Genomic DNA, 25600 nt, shown 5'->3' with positions numbered 1-25600 from the left:
GTAACAGACCTACCAAAGCTACTACAGTCCAGCTTAACCCTCTGAGCTGCTGTGAGAGAGTTGTACCGGTGAGAGTTTTAAAACCAAAAGAGTCCAAATTAGGGATGCACGATATATCGCTTAAGCATAATCACGATGTGCGCATGTGCAATAGTCACATCGCAGGATATGTGATATCAATAGCAATTAAATAAAACAAGCATGTCATGTTGCAATGTTTAAATTGTTGACAAGAAGTAGATGCACAGCGCTGTCTCTGTGTCTGTGTGAGTGACAGGCTGCTGCTTTGTGCTTAAGAAGCGCAAGGGGGACGGGGAGCGCGAGGGGGAGGGGGTGCAGGAGTAAACACAAGGATGCATGGCCTTCATCCACATGGTTGAGCACGTGCTTTTAAACGCACATGTCGAAAGCTGTGCATCTCAGTCCAGCCCAGTTTTGCCCAGATATTTCCAATTACAGATGAATTCAAGCTTATAATCGCAAAAAAAAAAAAAAAAAAACTCTTATTTACCTTTTAAAAAGCCATTTAAATGCCTGATTTAAGGGCCAATTACTGCTGTTTTCCTCAGGTTTTGAGTGTTCGGAGCTGACACAGCTCTTGATCGATCCGGACGCCATGGGCCCTGCATTGTTTAATATTACAATATATATTGTTGAAAAAATTGCAATGTAAATGTTTTACAATATCATTCAGCCCCAGTCTAAATACTCCCAAAAGGGAGTTTGGCATGTTACACTTAACAATAGCTGGTTGACTAAGAATTAATGGGATCACTTTGATCTTTTTACACTTACCATAAAAAGGAGAACTTGTACAACTAGCTCTCTAGTTGCCTGACAGCTCGACTACATCTCAGCTATTCCATGTAATGCCTTCCTAAGTGTAGCCCTGCCTTCTTACAATATAGGAAAATAAGGATGTACCCACACTAAGCACAGTTTAATTGAATCTTGCTGAAGCATGGTTCTGCCTTCTCCCCATTTCCCTGCTGGCCTGCACTCGCACTGCGTTTGAACAATCCGTGGCCGAGCATGTTTACGTCATTACTCACTGCTCAGTGGGCTTGCTGGTGTTGTGCTGAATTCAGCACCCCCGCCATGAAAAGCACCCTCTCTCAGAAAAGCATATGCACAGTCTCTGTGATAAAAGCACAGATAATCCGCTTGCCAAAAGTCACGGTTACATACTTAGCAACATAGTGAGCGCTCCAGAGAGGGGATGCTTTACCCGACTAATAAACTGCAACCAGCCAGCAGAGGTCCTACAGCTGTAGTGGCTGCACTTAAAACAGTCATTGGTTCTGTGAAAATATGAATTTACACTTACAGATTTTTTTTTTTCTCTCCACGCAAGGAAACACATTTTTTCCACATAGTTGAGGACAGTATGATATAAGCCTTCATAGGAACAAAATTATCTTTAAATTAACTATACAGTTTATCAAAACACCAGGGGTAACCATGGTTATTTAATAACCATATGCTATTTTTCTCACTATCAGGAAGTCACACTAGCTCTAAACCACACTGACGGGTCCCTAATGAAGTCATGCATGTGGTTTAAGTGTGTTGAGAGATGGGTTCGGGCCTCCATTAATTGAAAAAGATGACCTTTCGTCTGTCAGCTTTACCAATCTATTAGCAGTTCTATTAGTTGTTCAATGTGTACATAAAAATTTGTCTGGGCCAATAGAATCTATACTGGGGTAAAAAGGTCTGTGAAATTTACTTTTTGCAAAACTATTCCTATGAGAAACTCTCCCTAGATTACCGAAGTCACTCCAATAAGCCTGTTTCCAGCTTTATGAAATCAATGGATGGTAAAAATTTGAATTTGAAGTCAAAAACAAAACAAGTTTAGACAGATTTGAGATTACAGCTATTTAAAGATGTAAATGTCAGAACAACTCTGGGCTTATTTAAATTACTCTATTTCTAAACCATTCATTCATCTTAATAAAGCAAATTAAGCTTGTTACAAATCTTTAAAAATCATTTGGAAATCATGTCTGCAACTTAACTGTATGTTAACCTTTGCTTTTTTTATCATTTTAAATGAGTCTGTGTTCTTGTCCTAGTTTATACTTTTCTTTATGTTTGTGCATAGCAAAAGCTATATATTTTTATTTGATTCATTTTTTTTTCTTTTTACATGTATACAGTTTTTTCCACCAATGTTTGCAAACGCCTATTAATCGCTAAGCAACATAATGGAAACTTTATCATGACAATCACCATGCCACACTGTAGCAAACTTCCCCATAGCTTCCCCATAACCATCTGGAATACCACAGCAACCGACTAGCAACCACTCTGCAGCACCATAGTCACTTAGTACAACACCAGAGAAGCTACTTTAGAACCACTGCAAGCAACTTTATTTGTCAAATTAACAGCAACTGCTTAGCAACACCATACTAACCACTTAAAAAACACTTAGGAACATCATAGCAGCCACCTGGGACACCAAAAAATATACATTAACACCATAACCACCTAGCAACACCACTGAATTTGCATTAGGAAATGCAGTAACATCAACAAACTTTTAGACTTATTTTCTTTTACTGTTTTATTAAATGTTACTGAACTTTATAATATGCCTGTGCAGTACTTTGATCTGCAACTAGGGCTGGGCGATATGGTTAAAAAAAAATTGTATAATGATATTTATAGAAACACTCATTACAAACAATTTATACTTACAGCGATATATGTGATTACAGTTAAAATGCATCAGTAGTGACCTTTTTTTTTTCAAATGTTGCCTCATACTAAGTACAGTGTGGAATACTCAAATAAACTCCTAATTTACATAATTAACTTGGACTAATTATGCTCTCTGTAACAGCTCTTTAAGCACTAACAATCTCCTTGATATGTTTTTTTAAGTATATTTTTAATACACTAAGAAAACGCTTCACAATATCATGATACAATAAAATATTGTCATATTGCACACATCTATCTGCATGTTATACACAAAGTGTGTAATTTAAAGGCGTTTATAGCAATTATCATTACTGTGTGCGAGCATATACACATGGCCATCTAGAGCTTTTTCAAATGTTTTAAATGAAGGAAGACATTAAATAAAATAAAAAATATATTATAGGAGGATGAGAGACAAAAAAGGAATACCACTACAAAGAAAACACCCAATAGAAAGATTTACCGAAACTTGCATTTGCTGCAAAGCAGGAAGACGTAGCTTGTTAAATCTGTGAGAAAATAAGCTGCTGCTAGAGATGTGAAAGAGATCAATACTTCAGTCACAAACAGGAAATAATTTCAACCTAATATGAACTGCTAAACAACAGAACTGAAAAAAAATCTTCAGGCATCAGGGCTAGTTTTAGACTTTATTTTTTCACGAATTATTTTTTTTAGTTTTAGACATTATTTAAATCTCAAATCAAACCTTTCATGTATATTTCAAGTGTAGTTTAAATCCGTGCCTGGGTTACTGCTGCATAAAGTCTAAAGGACTGCTCATTCCAGCAGATTCAGCCCAGTTCAATCTCAGTTTCTGCTATAAATCCATCATAAACAGCAGTAATAACCAACATCCCTGATAAGACTGAGGGGAAATGCAGCACAGGCTCAGACCTGCGGCCTTCACCCATGAGAGGATTCTGAGGGTCATGGAGAAGCCATGGTCACTGAAGAGGGCAAACATGATATAACCAAGCCTAGTTAATGCCAGACTTCTGTGATCTTCACTTTAAAAAAAGGTGATGCAAAGGGTTCTCCAAGTGATTCCACAAAAACCCTTTTTTGGAACTTTTTTTTGAGGCTTTTAATTGCTATCAAAAAACAATAAAAAACAGGATGGCTTTCTAGATCAACAGTGCTTAACATTTGTTGGTTCCTCAAACAAGACGACCCAAATCAAAAGAGCAGAACTGACTGTTCATACAAACTACCAGACTAAGCAGCAAACCAACTACTAAACCAACTATCTGGGGATGAGAATCACTACCTTTGATATCTAATTAAACACGAAAACCTAAGGGTGTGATATATCGTATTGTACACAATAATAATATTATCGCCAACATTTCTGAATATCGTGAACAATATTATCCCCCAAGATATCGTGCCATATCACCCACCCCTACTTATAACATCAGGGTCATACTTTTTTGCTGCTTTTAGCAAAAGAAGAAAAAAATAAAAATAAAATCAAACCATTCTCATTTCCTATTATATATCTATTAGACACTAGGGAATATATTGGTCCATTATCTTTAATTTTATTTAATCCTGGATATATGGAGATATTTGGAGTGCATTATTAATATCATGACATTCTGGATCTTGACTTCTGTTACAAATCTGATAAAATTCTTGTATTTTTTTTTTTTATATCTCCGCTAGGGTATGCCATACATCATATCGTATGCAATAATACAAATTACTACATGTTGCAGTAGTGTATTCTTGGGAAAAATAAATAAACAAATAAATAAATAAAATTCAGTGTTGTGTCATATCACTAAGAGTATCGTTATCCCGAAAATACCATAAAATATCGTGATATGATTTAAGGGGCCATACTTTCCACCCCTAGTGCATCATATTGACAAATAACTGCTTACAATTTTAAATGGCATTAGTCACATTTAAATTTGACCCATATTTCAAACTATATACTAACATTTCGAAATTTGATGTATGTATTGAATAACTTCAGAAAAGCAGAATATAGTTAGATCTGAAGCAAAAAGTGAGCTTCACACACAAATCCTGCATGTTGAAGCCATTTACATTGTTCATACTGATATTGGAATGATATAGTATAAATATTTTGTGAAATATATTGGTCATATTGTACAGCCTTTTTATACATATACAATATACAGCATTAAACCTAACTGCAATTAGGGGTGTGCAATATGGCCCTAACATAATATCATGATATTTCATGGTATTTTCGCGATAACAATACTCTTGTCGTTATGACAAAACACTGAATTGTATTATTGCATATATTTAAGATATGATAATGGCACACCCTTAACAGAGATATTAAAGCATACAAGGATTTTTGTCAGATTTGTAACAGTCAATGATCCAGTATGTCATAATACTAATAATGCACTGCATAAATCTCAATATATCCAGGATTAAAGTAAAACAAATGATACTGGACAGATACAATCAGTTTCTAGTAGATATATAATGGGAAATGAGAACAGTGTGAATTTTGTTTTTTGCTAAAACCAACAAAAAAAGTAGTACCCTGATGTGATAATAGGGGTAATCAGGATATTTCAGGGTATAATATCGTTCACAATATTCAGAAATGTTTTAATATTATTGCAAATGTTATGATACTACATGCCCTTAATTGCATCCAATATTGTATACAGCCACTTATATTAATATTCAGCTACAAACGAACATAAGATATGTTGCAGAGAAAGTAAGATCAATCGGCTTTGTGTTGGTACTGACAAACACAACGCGACACTGTCAATATTGACAGAAACAATATTTAACAATGTTTTATCTTATTTCTCATATGAAAATATATTAATAATTCTTAAACTCGATATATCGCCCAGCCCTACGTTGTAAGATTATATGAGCAACACAAATGAGGATTATAGAAGTTACATGAATAAGGATTATCAGTTATACAAATGAGGATTATACAAATTATACCAGAGTGTATTTGAATGAAACTTTTACAATTTAACCGAGTGAGAATCATATGACTTATACCTGTGAAGATTATATGAGTATATATATGAGGATTATCCAATTTATACGAGTGAGCAAAGAGCAGGCCCATATTCTGATAGAACTCCACACTTATTATGCCAATTTTTCCAGACAAAATATAAACAGGAGTGACTGACAGTAATGACAGTAAAGCAGAGAGTTATGTGCAAATACAGTCACAGGAAGCCTCCTACCTTATCTGAGAACCGCAGCATCCCTACTGAAGCTCCAGCCGAGGGTCAGAGGGTCGTCTAGTGACATTATCTCCCCCACACACAAACACACATACACACACACACAGGCTGCCTCACACACACACACACACGCACTACACACAGCAGCTCAGGTCAGCTAAAGTCCAGCAATCCAATATCTCTCCTCCCTCTCCCACTCCTTCAAAGAGCCCCTCCTGCTCCTCCTTCAGCTGCACAGCCTCTTCTTCACCGCCACAGCGAAGAAGAGAAGATACCGTGCTTCTGCAAACCGAAACAATCTAGGTCTACAGCTGCGTTCGCACTGCTGCAACCCTCACCGCAACAGCTCCCGGCCCCTGCTCTCACACACATTGTTAGCGGCTTCCTCCCGCTTCGGCGCTTCGACTGCTTGCGGTGGCAGAAGATGGAGAGATCAAGCAAGAGAGAGGTGTAGAGAGAGAGAGAGAGAGAGAGAGAGAGAGAGAAAGAAAGAGATTACGAGAGAGCGATATAGAGCAGAATAAAGACTCAAACAAAAAGGAGCTCACCACATCCTTCCAGCACCACGCTGCAATGCCATGGCCGCCTGTTGCTATGCGACCAAATCGGTGAGTAAAGAAGCCCGCCCTGGAGATGAAAACGTGAAAAGGAAAAAGAAGATCCTCGAGGTTCGTCAAAGGCGAGAGCCGCCACGGGGCAGGGAGGGATAGATTAATGGAGCAAAATGAGATTAATGAAGCTGAAATTACAGGCTGATGCCACACTGCCTACTGCAGTGTTTATACAAGACCCACATGATTCACTCATTAGGCCTAGAAACATGAGGCTTCAGTCAGCTCACGAAAAGCACTGGGGCATATATAGACGTTTCAGACAGAAATCCATCAGAAAAATGTGAGGCCATTTATATTTATGTATATATATATATTTAAGAGATGACAGGACACATTTAAACACACATACATAGTCAGAAACAACATCAACAGGACTGTTTAAAGCTCCGGAGTTAAGGTAATCCAACGAATTGAGGGAAGTGTGATGAGTAAGGCATGCAGTTTACACAACCCTAAGGTGTGGTGCAAATCAGCAGTTACTGGTTAGATACATTATAGGCGTGTCTTAATAACAACTTCAAAACAAGTCAGGAACAGTCATCCCATAATCATATAATTACTCCTAAAATAAAATAAAACATAAACATAGAAAAATCTAAAATAACAAAATAAAAACTAATCAAATAAAAAAAAATTACAAAACAAGCAACCAACCAATAACTAAGGATATTAATAAAAAAGGTGCTCCAGACCTTCGTTTTTTTAAACAAGTGCTTACTGTGTAAAACAGCAAACTTCAAAGAAGCATACTGATACATCTTGCTAGCTAATGCTAGCCAGTTAGCATAACAAGCTAACACACTGGAGTGACGGTAACTCCGCTCAAAAGTTACTGAAGTCAAAAGCTTGTCTCACTCTGTCCTGCGTAGAGAGAAATAAGAACAGCACTTTATCTAAGAAGCTCCTGCTGCTGTTTCACACTGTATAAGTTCCTATCCAAGTAAAAAAAAAAAAACGAGTAAAATAGCAAACGATCAGACCAGCACCCAGCTCAGCTAAGATGATTGCGGGAGCCTGAAACCCAAGCGCCCTGTTAAAACAGTGAAGGTGAAAATTCAATAATGCTACTATTCAGAGATGGATGTGACGAAGCAGCAACTGCGGGAAAAAAAAAAAGTCTTTCAGAAAAACGACTTCTTTTTAAAAACTCTAAAACTTAACTGCTTCATTGACTCAGAACAAAAATGTTCTGCATATTTGTGTACTGCACCATTAACCCTTTTTAAGTACTATACCGAACTTTTCTTAACATTTTGAAATAAAAGCACATCAAGGTGCTCTTTTGCTGTTTAAAAATGTCTAATTGCTCTTGAAAATAAAATGAATTTATTACTGGAATTTGTAGTAACTGAAAAGTAATAGAAGCTTTTGTAGTGGTCAAATAATCAGCCATCTATGTACCTGTGGGAGTGCGGCACAGACGAGAAGACTAGAAGAGGAGTAAAAGTTGAAGTAGCCATGATACAGTGTGGAAACATCAGTGGTCAGACCAGCAAGAGCTCGCAGACACTGTAACCTAATCCTTCTGACAGGCTGCTAAAATCACAGGGCTCTGGTGCCTACTGGAATGTGTTCTGTGTGTTTTACCCCTCTAGCACTGCTTCACTTCCTCCAAAACACACACACACACCTCTCAATAGAGTGGAGATGGCTGTGGGTCACACTGTTAAACTGTTCTTAAAACAGCTAATCGTTAACTAAATACAGGAGTCAGAGCGCTTTAAGGAAAGTTGGAATGTGCAGTAGCTTCAATCTCTATTTGGCTGGTTTGCTATGCTACGCATTCTCATTAAAACATCAAACAGGGCCCAACATATATTCCTAAATGTCAAACGATGCAGAACCTAAAAGCAGTGAACCACCAACAGCTTCCACTCTAGGTTAGACCACCATCTAGAGTGTGGGCATATGCTAGTGCATCTCAAAACATTAGAATATTCTTGTTACTTTATTTCAGTAATTCGGTTCAAATTGTGAAACTCATATATATTATATAGATGTATTACACACAGAGTGATCTATTTTAAGCGTTTTTCAACTCTTTTATTGTTGATGTTTATAGCTTAAAGCCAATGAAAACCCAAAAATGTCTCAGAAAATTAGAATATAAGATCAAGTCCTGCTGGAAAATGAAATCCGCATCTTCATAAAAGTTATGAGAAAGCAAAAGGAAGCAAACTATTACTGATTGGTGGAAACTTCACTCTAGACCTCAAGCAGTTTGGACTGTTTGTCTCTCCACTCTTCCTCCAGACTCTGCTCCCTTGATTTACAAATGAAATGTAAAATTTACTGATGATCAGTGATGGTTTGGAGAGACATGTCATCTGCTGGTGTTGATCCACTGTGTTTTATTATCAAGTCTAAAGTCAGTGCAGTTTTGTTTTCCCACAAAATCTTACAGCACCTCATGCTTCCCTCTGCTGCTGACAATTTTTATGGAGATGCGGATTTTATTTTCCAGCAGGAGTTGGCCACACTGCCAAAAGTAACTGGTCTTATAGAATATATAATATTCAAATTTTCTGAGACAATGATTTCTGGGTTTTAATTGGCTGTAAGCCATAATCATCAACAATAAAAGAAATACACTCATAAGATCACTCAGTATGTAATATATCTATACAATATATATATGAGTTTCACATTTTGAACTGAATTACTGAAATAAAGTAACTTTTCAATGATATTTAATTTTTTTGAGATGCACCAATATAAACACATTATATAACCTCACTGTCTTATTACGTTTAAAAGGGGACGGTAAAGCCAATTAATCCAACCATCTCTAATTAAGGGACAATACGCATTCAAAGGGTACTTTAAGAACTTCATATAAAAGTTACAATATGTACATATAGTACTTTGCGCTCTGCAGCTTGCAGGGGAAACTATGATTGACTGCAGATCACGAGCCAAGAGTCTATACTTATCTGGCATTTAATCTCTGTGCTGCTTCTGTCACCACTCGCGAGGCACGAAAGCTCATTTCGACCCCAATTCATCATCTTTTTAAAAGAGCTCCGGGCACGCACCACTGCTGATTGGGGGGGTTAAGCCAATCCCACACCAGCGTCATGCAGAAAGCCTGGATCAGATGAGCACAGCTGAAAACACAGGGTTAGATCATTCTGTGTCATTTACGTGGCCCTCACGCTGATCGGAGAGTTAGAGCAGAAACCCGCGGCTTCGCCTGGTGTTGATTTAGGCAGAGAACAGGCTCAGATGACGGCCTGAGGAAGGCCTGGCTGGTTGGAGAGCCCCTGAAAGAGCCATTAGCAGAGCTTATTAAGCCTTATATATAAAGAACTATATAAAGCAGGCTGGTTTAAATCAACCAGAGATGATCAGGTAGAAGAACAAGAGGATAAGGAAAACAAAGTTGATATACAGAGTCTTGATTCAATGTTCATATTACAAACCTCATTAAACAATTCAGATTTTTGCTCAGATCTGATTTGGCCTTTTAGCCAGTTGTAAATATAAGTGACCTGTCTCTGTCCCTGAAACTAAATACATTCACACTAAAAATCCTAACAGTACCGGTGTTTCTTGCATATTTCTGAAAATATCCTTCCATCTTCTCGTCTTCGTCTTGTTCTTCTTATTTTTTTAACTTCTCTGAGCTTTGAAACACAGTATTTTTGATGTTTAAATATGTATTTATTTAATACAAATCTCAAAGCATTTGGCTCTAGAGTTTATCCTGGGAAAGCATGGTTTGCACTACCAGTTTGCCATGTTTCTAAAGCACGTAAGGTTACCTGTGGGCCTATTCTAGACTTGAAATGCGATTGGATCAGAAATACTTAAACTGAAGCAGTAACTTAAAGAGCCACTAAATCCTAAACCATATTTAATTATTAATAGCTGAAATGTGTTCCTTTGAAGTATTAAAACATACCAGTCCTGCTTAAAATTTTTATAGACATTCCCAACCATTAAAAAACTAAAAAAAAAAAAAAAACACCTCTGCAGCGCCCTCTCAGGTTCAACTGTGCTATAGGTGAGGATGATGTGTATATTTTAGAAGTTTAGTAGTAGTTTAGTAGTACTTCAGACACATCACAATATGCAGATCAGTCAATCAATAATACTGCCCCCCCTGCTGACGTCCAATCTTCTGTCTCCCCCCGCTATCAGAGGCACACTACTGCTCTTCCTCCTTCCTCGCCTCTAAACCCATACATCACCCAGTGCCCCTTCTGAACTACCCCTCCCATTTTTTTGTGTTTTTCTAAATTTAAGCTGAGGGTGGAGTCAGCAAAAATCAGGGGGTTTGGTTACCCTTTAAAAATGTTTTGGTTTTTGGATTTTAGAATAAAGACTTGTGTAGATGCAGAAATTGAGTCAACACGGGACTACTTAAAACTTGTTTATAATTTTGGAGTTTAAAGCAATACCCCTTCGTTTCTGAGCGTTCACACCTAGTGTCCTGATTCTTGTTTGGATAGAGTGGTTGGGTGAAGTGTTAAGGCTACATGGCTTAAAAATTGGACCCAATAAACCATTAGTGAAACACTCAAGATTAAATCACTATCGGTAACTAATCCTGTGCAATACTGTAAATATTGATTTATTAAAATCAGTATTATACTATATATCTAAAAAATACTGTATCAGAAAATTACACCAGAGTAGCTAAGTGCATGGCAATTTATTTTACGTTCTTAAATATCTAGTGCAGTGTCCAGAGTCACTTAAATACACATTGGCGTAAAGTATATTTGTAAAAATCATTTTACTGTAAATTTAAAAGAATTCTTCTATAACTACTATAAACAATGCTAAAGTACTGAGGATCAAATCTTCTTAAAATCTGAAAATCGGAGAATCCACGACACAGTGAACAGTTTCCTAATCAAAGTACATCAAATCTTTATGAAATCAGAGATTTACAACCCTAATGTTAATCCCAGCTGTTTTTTATAGCAGCTCTCAGAAAATAAATTAGCCACTGAGGGATATTTAAAACATTTTACTCAGCTTACCTTGCTAAGCTCTGTTCTTATTTTCGTAACCTGACTTTATATACAGCCTGCCAGATCCTCCCCAGCTTCCAACAGCACTTTCTCGCTCTGACATTTTCCACACTAAAAGCAAGAAGATTCACATCTGATGTAATTTACTGCAGACGATCTCTTTCTTCTACTGCTTCTGATCCTCACCAACAAAAACAGGTTCCATGACATTTAAGAGAAAGATTTTCCCTACGACTCCACATCTGGGCTCATTCTGAGGCCACTTAGTAGGAGACAGCGTGTACGGCAGCACCTGCTGATACAGCCTGAGCAGATCGGATGGTGTTTTTATTAAAAATGGGTGGAAACATAGATCGTTTATGAAAGAGTATTGACTGTTTTTCAGACAAATTAAGAGATTGGTATAAATATTTCTCCAATTTAGTTGATTCTGTTGAGCAGATTAGATCATAGACTGGACTAAAAATGTACTGTAATTTACTCTTTTATTCTATAAACTATGGACAGCATTTCTCCCAAATTCCAAATAAAAATACTGTCATTTAGAGCATTAATTTGCAGAAACTGAGAAATTGCTGAAATAACAAAAAAGATTCAGAGCTTTTAGACCTCAAATAATGCAAAGAAAACAAGTTCATAATCATGAAGTTTCAGTTTTAGTTCAGAAATCAATATTTGGTGAAATACCCCTGTTTTTAATCACAGTTTTCATGCATCTTGGAATGTTCTCCTCCACCAGTTTTTCACACTGCTTTTGGATAACTTTATGCTTTACACTCCTGGTGCAAAAATTCAAGCAGTTCAGCAAAATCATAGAAACTCATAATTTTTAAGTGGTCTTATTTTTTTCCAGAGCTGTATAATATTATTCAGCCTTTTCACTAATTTGGCCTAACACTGAAAGGTTAATGCAGCATCAGAGCTCCGCCCCCTTATCTGTATTGAAAGACAACAGGCGATAGTTCGGTCCATGTCTAGTTTGTATGCAATAACAATCAGATCTGAACCAACAATCAAACTGCGACTGACTGACTGACTGTTCCAGACAAAGCAAAAGCCTTCATCACTCCAGCTACTCATTTCCTCAGAGCGGCCCACGCCGGCACGGCCTGTCTGTCTGTCTGTCCCCCGCGGCGCTCCACCTAGTCCCTTTCACTCTTCCACAGCGAGGCTATCTGAGATTAACATCAGTGCAAGACAATGGCTTCCTCCTCTACTGTCCTCCACTCTCCACTCCATCCAGGATGTGAGAGCAGTGTAAATAAACGTGCTCTTATCTCACCACCGAGCACTGCGGGGGTTTTCCCTCACTCACAGTCTCTGAGATTAAACAAGAGGGATGAGAAAGAGAGAGAAAGAGACTAAACTTTAAACACTTTAATTACAATGACTTTAATTACTGGCTGTTCTGTCTGCAGAGTTGATGAGATCACTTGTTATCTGCTTTTTGCAGTGTCTGCTTCTTGCTGAAGTTACATTTTCTATGATATTACTCACAGCACACTGGGTTGCCTTTCCCTTCTACTCAGACAACATGATGGACATTTTTGGATTTGTAAAATCTGCAACAAGAAAAAAAAAATGGGCTGCTTGTTTGGTAGGCCCTCCCCCTTCTTAAGCCAAAACAAAAAGATAGCAGGTGTGTGGGGTCCTGCGAACCCAAGTAAAAGGAATCTGTTACGCTCATTTTACAGTAGAGATGGGACAAAATAATATTATAATATGTTTGATTTTTATTTGTGACACATTACCGATACAGGGCGTCAAATATCAATATATTTATTAAAACATAGGCACTCTAAACTCCCTAAAGGTGCTTACACACTGCACGCGGTAGGTGCATCACGGTACGCTGACCCCTATAGGAATTTTTTTTTTCAGATTTTTCCCCAATTTGGCTATCCAATTGCCCCACCCCTTTGTGCGTCCCCATCACCAGTGGCGTCTTCCACCTTAGGAGGATGTGGACGAGCACACGCCCCCTCCGACATGTATGAAGTCAGTCACCCCTTTTTTCGAGCTGCTGCTGATGAATCATTACCTGAGCAGCTAGCGCGATCGGAGGAAAGCACAGCGACTAGGTTCCGATTCATCCGCTCAGGCGCCTTGTGCCGCCTGGCGCCACCTTTAAGTGTGATGGAGAGAGAGCGCCATCTACTCACCCAGAGGGAGCAGGACAAATTTTGCTCCCTCTGAGTGCCGGCAGCTGATGGCAAAGCTGTATGAGCGGGGGCTCAAATCTGCAACCTCCCGCTCATAGTCGCAGCGCATTAGACCGCTGGACCACTCGGCAACCCTGTCTTGTAAAATTTAAAGCAGGGGTCGGCAATTGGCAGCCCGCAGGCCAGATGCGGCCCTCAAGCATGAAACACCTGGCCTGTGAGGTTGTTTGAACTATAATGAACGATAATGGAAAAAAAAAAGAAAGAAAAAAAAAATGCTTCTCTGGCGAGCTTTTGTTTATGTTCCTCCCCTGTCTCTCTCTCAGCAGTGCTCGGCATGACTTTAGTTTCTGTCCATTCTTGGGCTCCCTATCTCCTTAAGGGTGTTTTCTTCTGGCCTTGTCCCAATTTACTAGCTGGGACAGCCGTTCTGTATTGGACCACGACCCTGACGACAGACACGGGTTAGAGCCCGCATGAGTAGGGGTGTGTTTACTTATTTATCTTTTCCTTTCTTCTTGGGTTTACCTGCTTTGAGATCAACTGTTCTGCCATCGGTTCAACAACCCTCTGGGCTGGAGAGCTACTAGTCTGTAGCACTCCATCTTATTACACTTCATTTTCCAAAAAATAGATTTTGGATTTTTTTTTTGTTGTGGCCCACCACGTAATAGCTTGGAAAATATCTGGCCTGCAGCAAAACTTAATTGCCAAAACCCTGATATAAAGTATTGTGATAGAATCGCATGGTTTAATACTGTTCAAATATTAGAGGTGTGCCAAAAAATCGATTCACATAAGAATCTTGATTCTCATTTACTACGATTCAGAATCGATTTAAAATGTCCCAAAATCGATTCTGAGGGGCGGGTTTTAGACTGATTTTGGGCTGGGTATTTTTGTTGGACCTGGCAACCCTGGGGATAGCGCTTGTCCTTTCAAACGGAGATCTTCCAGACACACACAGAGCGTAGGTGTTTGAGAATCACCGGTAAGATGGCAGAACAAGCATTATATTACATTAGATTAACGTGTAGTTTCAATGTTTTATGGCAGAATGCTTCATAACAAGCATAAAAAAGATCGCTAGTAGTTAGTTTCAGTAACTGTTAGCTAGCTAACTAGCTAACTTTCCAGTTCCACCTTAAATAACGCTACAGGTGGCAGCGGGCTGCAGCATTTAAGGCGGAACGGAAAAATACAATAAGCTAATCAGAGCTAATTTCAGCTCCTCATCACAGAGGAATTAAGGAATGGACCATATGAATTAATTTCTCCACCTCCTGCCCCCTTTCTGAAGAAATACAACGACCTTAAATTAACTAGTTAATCAGCAGCTGCTCCTGAACTTTAGCGCTCCACTGCTATCATCACATCAGCCCAGCAGCGTCACCTACACACCACCGCTAGTAGCCTGGTAATAAAGCAGTGTTATTTATTATTTATTTATTGTTCATTAACGTCATTGTGATATCCCAGTGATTCCTCTGTCACTGAGGACCCACATTCCTGCACATTTTATTGTTTTTGTAACACATTACCTGCTCCAGGACCAGTGTATATTATGGAGGGTTTTTTTTCAATAAGATTCATAAGCCAGAAGCAGAAATTTTTATAATTCAAATCGTTTTGAATCAAAAATCGATTTTGAATCGAATCGTGGCCCCGAAAATCGGAATCGAATCGAATCGTGAGATAGTAAACGATTCCCACCCCTATCAAATATATTTAAAAAGTCAAAGGTTTTCATTGGGTGTTGTCGCTGTGTTCCAATGACTGTAGGGACCTTAAAGTATCATTTTGTCGCAATGTCCCAACTCAATGTTTTTGAAATGATGGCATAAAATTATGGAACAAATTATAAAATAGAATACAAATTACTGATGCCAACTAAAGCACTGCTGTAGAGGCTCAGCGCCTCTTTCAGCCCCATCCTCCAGAAGCAGCCACTGTTCTAATCCAGATATTGGCTCATTTGTAAACCGCACAGATAAAGCTCCCGGGAAGTAAGAGTGTTCACAAAACAGCAAATCCACACACTGCCTTTATCTGGCACTGCCTGCCATGCTCTCTGACAGACTCATGCCCCAGGCTCTTAACACAACCACTACCCCAGTCACCGGGGACCAATCTGCACGGCACATGCTGGAACACGCCGGAGAACCCGGCAGCTCAGCCGCGCATTCCAGGAGAAAAATCACATCCACGCATACACAACACAGGGAGAGCGACAGAGCTGCAGGGAACAACAACCAGAGGGAACGACTGGTGGAAGAGAACGAGAGGAGAATATGAATGATGGCTAAATGAGGAGGAAACATTTTGTACACACACACCTGCTCTACTCATAGATATGTATAGCACGCTTCAGGTGAAAGGATGTTCATTTTCCATTGTTCTTAAAAAAAAAAACACAGGTTTCCTGTTAAATGTAGGACTGCACTGTGCATTTCCTCAAATAATACACAACAAAGATCTAAACCTAAATAAAACACTGTCCACCGACAGCAGTGTTTAATCATTTATTACAAATAAATAAATAAATAAAATACAAAAAGGGAATCTTTAAACAGGATGCTAAACATACTACACACTTTACAAATTGAAAAAGCTACATCTAAAAACACCCCAATTCTGTGCCAAACAAAACCAAAAGATCAAATAGCCACATCCTGAATAAAAATTAAAATTAAAAATAAAAATAAAAATAAAAACAGGGCTCTGGAAGGTCCAGGGGACTAAGGAGCTGCCTCTAAGGTCAGGAGATTATTGTTCGAATCCTGGTTATGCAGCTTGCCACTGACAGGCGGAGCCCAGAGAGAGCACAATTGGCGGTGTGAGAGGGTAAAAAAAAAAGATAAAAGATAAAATAAAAATAAATTAATATAGAGTCGTCAGATATATATTTGTTTTCTCAGGTTTTGCTTTTATTTTTCAAAAAAGGGCTTGTAATTTTTTAAAATAAAGATAACTCAAGACATTTCAAACACCTGTAAAAATTACACAAACAGACGTCAATGTATTGAAAATGGGTAAAAAATAAAAGTGTGTCCTTGTATCCACAAAATGAAGGTACACGCTAATTAAATATTAAATATCTTAAATAACAAGTTCACACAAGTCGTGGATTTTTCCTCAAAAATCCTTTAAACACAGAGGAAAACGATAAGGTAACGAGGACTGCTCTCATTTTCTGGCAGTGTTTTATCATGAAAAAGTTATCTTCTTTATTTGTTTAGGTACTTACCACCACTACTTTAGTGGAGGCCTGTGCCCAGTGACTGTTCACCACATTAACACAATAACCACCATCAGAGGAAACTCACTGCCAGCTCTGACAGGACCAAAAAAAAAGTCCATTATTAAACAGCAGCAATTCACTAGTATTTCCCCCACATGAACACACTTGATCTGGTTGACATGCTGGGTGAACTGATAACCTACAAAAGCACCACATTTACTGTAGAATGGATGACACTGTGCTCCAGGCACTGATCATGTCTGCACAAAAGCCTTCTGTATAGTTTACAATTTAGGACATCCTCACAGTCTGGTTTCACAATGAACAGGTTCAGGTCTTGGGAAAAACGTGTTTCAGAAGGTCTCAGGTAGAGTAGCTCCAAAAAAAAAGCAGTTATTTGTGACTAATTGCAATTCTGCAATCACAACCTTTACTCAATGATGCGTTCCTTTTTTATTAGATGAAAATTGTCAAGTCATTGTCTAAACAAGAACTAATCTTAAAAGTAATTCCCTTTTTGGGAATGTCTAGATTTAGTAAGGTTTTGGACTTTTGAGATTTAAGTTTATTTTTTTAATTGTTAGATATCAGACAGTTCTCAGATCATGTTCAGCTCTTTTGTTATTATATGATTAATTTGGTTTTAATTTGAAGTTAATACAAAAGTCGATTCTGATGGCAGACTGGAAAGCCTATATAAAGGATATTTTTAAAGCAATAGTATGAGCCTAATATTCTGTTGAACATTTGGCTACAGTAGTGTTTTTGATTTTGGAGTGGTTTACAGCCAAGATGTGTTAGGCTACTTAAATGTTTGTGTACTGGTGTTCAATTGTTGTAATTATTTTGAATCCTAATAAATTGTTAATCACCCAAAAAAGAAGGTAATCCGAAAGGCAAAATACCAAACCTTTTTTATATATAATTTTATTTCAAAATTTTCCCATTTTCTCCCCAATTTACACGGCCAATTACCCAACCCACTCACTAGAACTCCCCCTATTACTAGTAATGCCCCGACACACCAGGAGGGTGAAGACTAACACATGCTTCCTCAAACACATGTGAAGTCAGCCACCGCTTCTTTTCGAGCTGCTGCTGATGCAGAATTGTAGCATCACAGTGCGCCTGGAGGGAATCGATACATCAGCTCACAGACATCACCCTAGGAGTGATGTGGGGAGAGAGCGCCATCTACCCACCCGGAGGGAGCAGGGCCAATTTTGCTCCCTCTGAACGTCGGCTTGATACTGAACATTCTTTAAAGGATTTCATTATTTTAAAAGGTAATTTTTGGATGAATCTCTAACCCCGTAAAATGCTTGCACACAGCCAACATATTAAGCCGCATTTGGAAATAACACCTCACTTCAAGCTGGTTACAATTTGGTTATGCCATTAAAAACATCACTGCCCAGTATAATTATTGTTATTTTTACTTATTTGGTTAAAAACAAAAAAAAAAGTCAATTTTTGGCCAATACTACTACTAATTTATCAGACTAAAAGCAATAACTGCCCCCAGTTACTGTATTTTCCAGCTCATGGACAAGTTAATATCAGCTTTAGCCATTTTTTACCCCTCAAAAACCCAGTGGACTGTGCACTGGGTTACACAGCACTACACAAAGGTCCCATGCAGCTCCTTCAAAGCTCCATAGCACAATAGCAGTGTTACTTCCAGGAGTGAAAAATACCATTAGTGCAGCATCAGAATGATTCTAAAGCTGCTGTTTTAAGGTACAAATAATAGATAATTTAGCTCCAAGTCTTTGACCAGAAAAGCAATTATTTAAAATGGTCTGAGAATTAAAAAGAAAATCGGAAAGTACTCTGGACTAAAAATACAGAGTGTATTATTCATATTATGACATGGTGTATAACTGACTTAAGGGGAAATCTGGGGGAATTCCAGTATTTTTTAAGATTACATACTGCAATCACTGAAAATCAACAAATTATAATGTTTGTTTTTTTCCAATATTTGTAAATCCCTCAATAAAATGGGAAATTAGGGCAATGTGCAGAAAAATCGACATGAGTTTCCCTTCAGACAAAATCCAAAATCAGATCACATAAAGAGACAGAGGTCGGCAAAACCCCCCACAAAAAAGAGGAACTGAAACTGGTTAGAAAACTATAATCAACTTTTTACTCTTCCACATGAGACCTAAGCGATATTTCACTTCTTTTAAAAAACCCACACTAAAACAACACAGCGTTTACAATGAGAGAGTAAATAATAAAGAGAGAGTTAGAGAATTAAACACTGCAAGTACCGTTCTCCTGATCCACACAGAAACTCAATCTCCTCATTAAACGCTACAGGAAGCATTCACCTGTTGTCCAAACGAACGCCTGATGAAAAAGCCTGGGAGGGTCCACACAGCCTCTCATCCTCTCCATCTTGTGACTGCTTAATCATGTGTTAATCTAAACCTGTGCAGATCACATCATTGCTGAGGAACAGAGAAGTGAAAGAATGCTGGGTAAAGAAGCTAGACTGTTGAGTAATTCAGCAGTTCCCTAAAACCACACCACTCCGTTTCCTTTCTTAGCCTTTCTACAGTAAATAATGGTAAAATTACAACGTAAGCATGTGCCGACAGAGAATTACATCAGGGTTATTACCTTAGCATGGTTTACGATATTACACCACTTAAGAAAGCCCCAGATAAACAAGATAAGAGTATACTCCAGTTAGACCAGTCACAATACAAATAATTATAGACTTACTAAACAATGTAGGGATATGACCCATTCATTTTTGCTCATCATGTTTTTGTTAGCAAGGAGAGCCCAATAATGTCAATATGCTGGTATGTCAACAGCTGGATCCAATAGGAACGCCCGAAGCCTGAAACAGAACTGGAGAATATATACTAAATACCAAACACATTGTTTTTTTCAGGTTTGTGTTCATTTTGTCACTTTCTCTCCCCACACTGTATGTGTATGAAAACATAGCAGAAGCTTGTAAAAACACAGCATCTAATAATCTCTGTGGATAATCTGCTCATGTATAGTATGAAGGTATCATCGCTTGGCCCACCAGTAAGCACTACTCACTCTCCCCCAACATAAGAAAACAGTCGAACCCCACTGTAACAGCTTGTCTCTGGCTAAAAGAGGATTTGGTGTCCTTTGAAATGTACAGTTTCAGCACAAAGTCACCAAAAGCCACAGCAAAACCACATATCAGCTCAATCATAGCCTAGATGACCATGAAAGACTCAGAGCCTTAATACAGTACAGGCCTTCTGCCAGCTGCTCTGGCACGAGCTGAGAGAGAGAGAGAGAGCGCAAGAGAGAGCGAGAGCGAGAGCAAGAGAGAGAGACTGTGGAAAGCAGAGACACGTGCAGCAAATCACTGCCACGTCACAGTGGCGTCCTGATCAACAGTCCCAGACAGGATGTGGAGCGCTGCATCATAGGGGGCGAGAGAGAGAGAGAGAGAGAGAGAGAGAGAGAGAGAGAGAGAGAGAGAGAGAGAGAGACTGTGAACGAAAGAGACTGTGTCACTAGAGCAGGCCAGAAGATGGAGCAGAGGGGAAAGAATGAGAGAAAGGAAAATAAAGAAACAAAGCACCATAAAAAAAGATTAAAAAAAAAATAAAAAAATAAATATATATATATATATATAAAAAAAAAAAAACTAGGTACAATAAACGGCACACCAAGATAAAGACACATCAAAAAATAAATGTAGAATCATTTGTTTCCTCAGTCCAATTAATCAATCGAATCAATCAATCAATAAATCAATAAAAATCAATCAATCAAATCAATCAAATCAATCAAATCAAATAATTGTTTAACCTACGATTCCCTCTATTTAAGCCATTATCCACTTACTTATTTTATATATTTATTTATTCAACAGGGACAATGCACATTGATCAACATTTCAGTTTCTACATCAATGTAAATGTGCCAGAGTTAGCTAAAAAGCCCATTTTTTAGTTTTAGTCCCTAGGCAGGTTGTTGAATAATTTAATCAACTGTTCCATCAGTTTAATAATCATTTGTTTCCTCAGTCTAACCATTTCCCCTTTTGTCAATCTGTTCTCCAAATTTAACAGATCTTTCCCTTAGATAAATAAACTATTACCTCAAATTAATCCATCATTCGCTCGCTTAATAAATTGTTTCCTTGATTAACACATCTGTCTGTGTTTAATAAATCGTTTCCATAGTTAAATAAAGCTTTTCTCTTAATTCAATACATAATTTTTTGTTTACTATTTTTTTCCGTGATTAAACAATCCGTGCTCTATAGTATAGAGTGAATATTGAAAGGTCTCATTCCATTGTTTTTCCATTCACTTTAAAATCTCTAGTATGACTAAATGCCATGCAAGCCATTTTTTGTAAAAAAATAAATAAATAATAATAATCATAATAAAGTTGCTCCTGTGTTTCTGTATAGCCCTGCTTTATTTCACTGAATTTGAGGTCTCTGAAGAAAGACAGGATTTCGGCTCTTGCTCATGAATATTGATACATGCAACATTATCGCCTCTGATTGGCTAACTGTTAACCCTTAAACTTTGCTTAATGTTGAACTCTCAGCATTGCAAGGCCGCGAGAAGAGAGCAAAAAACAGAAACAAGAAAAAGTGGATTTAGTGGATATTTTCACCGATCAGCCCTAACTTTAAAACAAAACGACTGACAGGTGAGGAGATCCATAGAAGCTCCATCTCAACCTGCAGGCCTTAAAGGATCTGCTGTAACACTGTGGTGCTAGATACCACAGCCGGACACACTCAGAGGTCTTGTGGAGTTCACTGCTGGAATGAGTCAGAGAGTTTTTACCCCCTTACCACAAGGGGGACCTACACTATATTAAGCAGGGGGTTTTAATGATATGGCAGGCTAGTGTACACTATATAGAGGTCTTTTTGTGTGCTGGGGTGATTTTTTTTCCCCCCTTTACCGGAAACAGTCTAGTATTAATAGCTGCTGTCTCCCCTCGCCCCTGCCCTGGCCTGGCCTCCACATATAGCCAGATATGGGGCCTCAAACATAATGTCTGTGTGTGTCTCTCGCCCTCTCTCTCTCTCTCTCTCTCTCTCTCTAACCTTAATGAGAGGTTGTGGAGAGACCTGTCAGTGTGATGATAATTACAGAAACTACACTGTTCACCAGCTGCAACTGGCCCCCTGCCCCCCACACAACTCTCTTATACACACACATACTCACACAAACACTCACACAGCAGATACACAGGAGATGTTCAGAAGCTGCAGACCCTCCTTACCCATGTTACCTGCCAGACTGGGTAAATAAAGGGTTAATAAGAAGACTGACTAGGTGGAATTAAATAACTGTGTGTGTGCCTTGTGCCTCTTCACCCCTATAATTCTCATCACACACTCAGAGTCCAGTCACAGCTGCATCAGTGCAGTGAAAAATATGAGGTCAAATGTGTGTATGAAAATTAGAAGTCTAAGTATATCATGTTGTACGCAATAATACTGTTATAACACGCCTTATCATAAAAATAATAGTGATTTATAAAAAAAAAGACAGCTATTCATTTAGCTATTTAGTGTGACGCTTTAATTATAGATTTGTATAATGGTTTATGTTTGCAGCATTAACTAAATATTCTGCACTTTTTTTATTTTGTGATTTTTACAATTTTGCTACATCAGCATGATCACCATACAACATCAGGGTCTGATAATTGTAAAAAAATGAAAAATCCTCATCTCCATAAAAGTTGTCAGTAGCAGAGGGAAGCGTGAAGTGCTGTAAGATTTTGTGGGAAAACGCTGCACTGACTTTAAACTTGATAATAAAACACAGTGGATCAACACCAGCAGATGACATGTCTCTCCAAACCATCACTGATTGTGAAAACTCTTTCCTCCAGACTCTGCTACCTTATAACAAATTGTACATATCATTTGGAAATTAAAGTCTAAAGTCAGTGCAGTGTTTTCTGGGAAAATCTTACAGCACTTCATGCTTCCCTCTGCTGACAACTTTTATGGAGACACTGCCCACACTGCCAAAAGTACCAATTGGTCTTATATAATATTCTAATTTTCGGAGACACTGATTTTTGGGTTTTCATTGGCTGTAATCCATAGTCATCAACAATAAAAGAAATAAAATAAACTCTTAAAATAGATCACTCTGTGTCTAATACATCTATATAATAATATATGAGTTTCAGATTTTGAACTGAATTACTGAAATAATGTAACTTTCCAATGATATTCCATTTTCTTTTATATATATATATATATATATATATATATATATATATATATATATATATATATATATATATATATATATATATATATTGTTATTATTTTAGGGCCATATGGCTCACACCCTTTTAGTGAAAACATTCAGCTATTTTTAACCTGCAACTATTGCTGATACAAATGTGTAAATGCACACACAGCTTAGATATAAAGGAGAAGCATTTAGACTGAGGCAGCACAGCAATCATTTATAGGGTTTTACACTAATGAGTCAGGTTACACAGCATTATACCACAGTTAGTTCCGACTCTGCAATGTGATTGGCTGAGAGGCGTTCTATGAGTGCCATTATCAGCTGGTAATGCACTGTAACCAAAGCTCTCCATGTATTACTCCACCACATACAGGTAACCTAGCAATGATAAAGCGCTTTCAATCCAAACCACACAGCAGCAATGGATCTATTTTAACTTGTGGAGTGTTTATAACCAAACAGATCCTATTTTCTCGTCCTCTTTAACTCAAAATCTTTTAATAAACAGAGATAATGAAACTGTGGTATAAATCGCAATAATACACTCGAGGTAACGTGTAATAATGGCACTGCTGTGCTAATCTACAGCACTCGGCCTGTGGCCTCATGCCCACGACCGCAATATTACACGATATAGCACTCCTTCTCATGCATTATTGCTTAATCATACAATTCTTCTAAGCGTTACTCTGCTGTAAGCAGAACACCAAGTGGCAATGATTAAGACCGAAGAATGTTTTCACCCTCACAAGAGGAGAATCAACAGCTTAAAATGTACTTTGGCTTAAATGTAAGGAATGAAATGACCAATGATCAAAGTGAATAATCAAAGTTTACCATAATCAACAATGTAGGCATGTTATTAAAGAATTAAAACAACGCAGGCAAAAATATTTTTACATTTCGTCACATTTTGCACACGTTAAAAACTGAAGTAATTATATATAATTACACAAAGCCTGAATCTCAACATTTTTGTCTCAATTTCTTTGTCTGCCTTGCTTTAAAGAAAGCTACGTGCCTGACTGAGCAAAAAGCACCCCAGGCAAGAGACTGTCTGATAAAAAAAAAAAAAAAAACATGATTATGACTAATATGAGTGGGTAGGTGAGGTGGGGTGGGTTGGCGTAGACACGCTGTTTGTGTGTATACTATGCCTCGTGACACCTCAATACCCATGACTGAAGATGATGTGACATAAAAAGGAATTCTAAAATTACCTTCTGAGAGATGTCCTGATCGAAGTCCTATTAAGAGAAAATGATGATACTCTGTGGTTTCCTCTTCCGTTCTGAGTTATCGCTGACTGCACATGGTGGGCTGTGTTCACACATCCAGCCTCGCCGTTTGGACTGACTGGTCAGACTGAAATGCGCATCAAGAGTGCCAGACTGCAACTGCAGAAGGAAACAAAGTAAGACCTCACACCAGCAATTTTCAGGATGGTTAAACGACATGGCCTGATGAATCATGCTTTCGGAGAACGAATACAGGATTTAATCAGGACTGAGAGCTCTGGTTGGTACACATCACACACAGTCTGGCAGTGCGTTAAATATAGGCTGTAAACCACACTGAAAAGCATGGTCTGGACTGGCTTAGGAAATGAATGTTTTCCCTAATAACAAATGTGGAGCTTTTATTTTCCACACACTGAAAAGTCATCTTATCAGAGATTCTCTGTTTAACGGAGGAAGTAAGAATGAGAATAATCCAAACTCTAGTCAAAACACGAAAACATAAAGATTCAGGTTCAGGTTCACACTGAGTACTCTATCTACCAGTTAACAGTATTCAGAATGACGCCATCAGTTAATCACTGACCATATTCCAAAAACAGTCATGCTTTTGGACCCAGTTTTTCCTTAACTGGTTCAGAGAGTGTTCAACCAAGGGTACCAGATTGACAGAGTGTTTAATGTGACAGTCAACCATACTAACTGACAGAAAGACTGGTAATATTCAACCAGATTAATTGGTAGACAGTTCGAATAGAGTAATGTTCAACCACATTAACTGGTAAAGAGTGTTCGAAGTAATGTTCAACCATATTAACTGGTAGACAATGTGTACAGAGTAATGTTCAACCATATTAACTGGTAGACAAAGTGTACATAGTAATGTTCAACCATATTAACTGGTAGACAGTGTTCGAAGTAATGTTCAACCATATTAACTGGTAGACAAAGTGTACATAGTAATGTTCAACCATATTAACTGGTAGACAAAGTGTACATAGTAATGTTCAACCATATTAACTGGTAGACAAAGTGTACAGAGTAATATTCAACCGTACTAACTGGTAGACAGAGTGTTTAAAGTAATGCTCAATCATATTAATTGGTAGAAAGACTTTAGTTTGATGGCTAACCACTTTAACTAATAGAAATTGTGTAGAATTAGAGTTATGCTCAACCATA

General features: G+C 38.0%; 1 protein-coding gene across 2 annotated transcripts in view; it reads right to left on the bottom strand.

The window, feature by feature from the left end:
• nck1b (NCK adaptor protein 1b) overlaps positions 1 to 25600 on the bottom strand; it is a 93225-nt gene that overhangs the window by 62590 nt on the left and 5035 nt on the right. Inside the window, exon 2 of one of the 2 annotated variants that reach the window (XM_022673384.2) lies at positions 24401 to 24577. The gene's annotated coding sequence lies outside the window, so the exon portion shown is untranslated. Of the gene's footprint in view, positions 1 to 5924; positions 6011 to 24400; positions 24578 to 25600 lie in introns of those variants that run through there. The other variant, XM_022673385.2, reaches the window with a different exon arrangement.

This window comes from Astyanax mexicanus, chromosome 6, assembly GCF_023375975.1.
Source record: "Astyanax mexicanus isolate ESR-SI-001 chromosome 6, AstMex3_surface, whole genome shotgun sequence".
Taxonomy (NCBI): domain Eukaryota; kingdom Metazoa; phylum Chordata; class Actinopteri; order Characiformes; family Acestrorhamphidae; genus Astyanax; species Astyanax mexicanus.
Note: the sequence above shows the minus strand (reverse complement) of the source record. Positions and strands in the feature narration are given on the sequence as shown.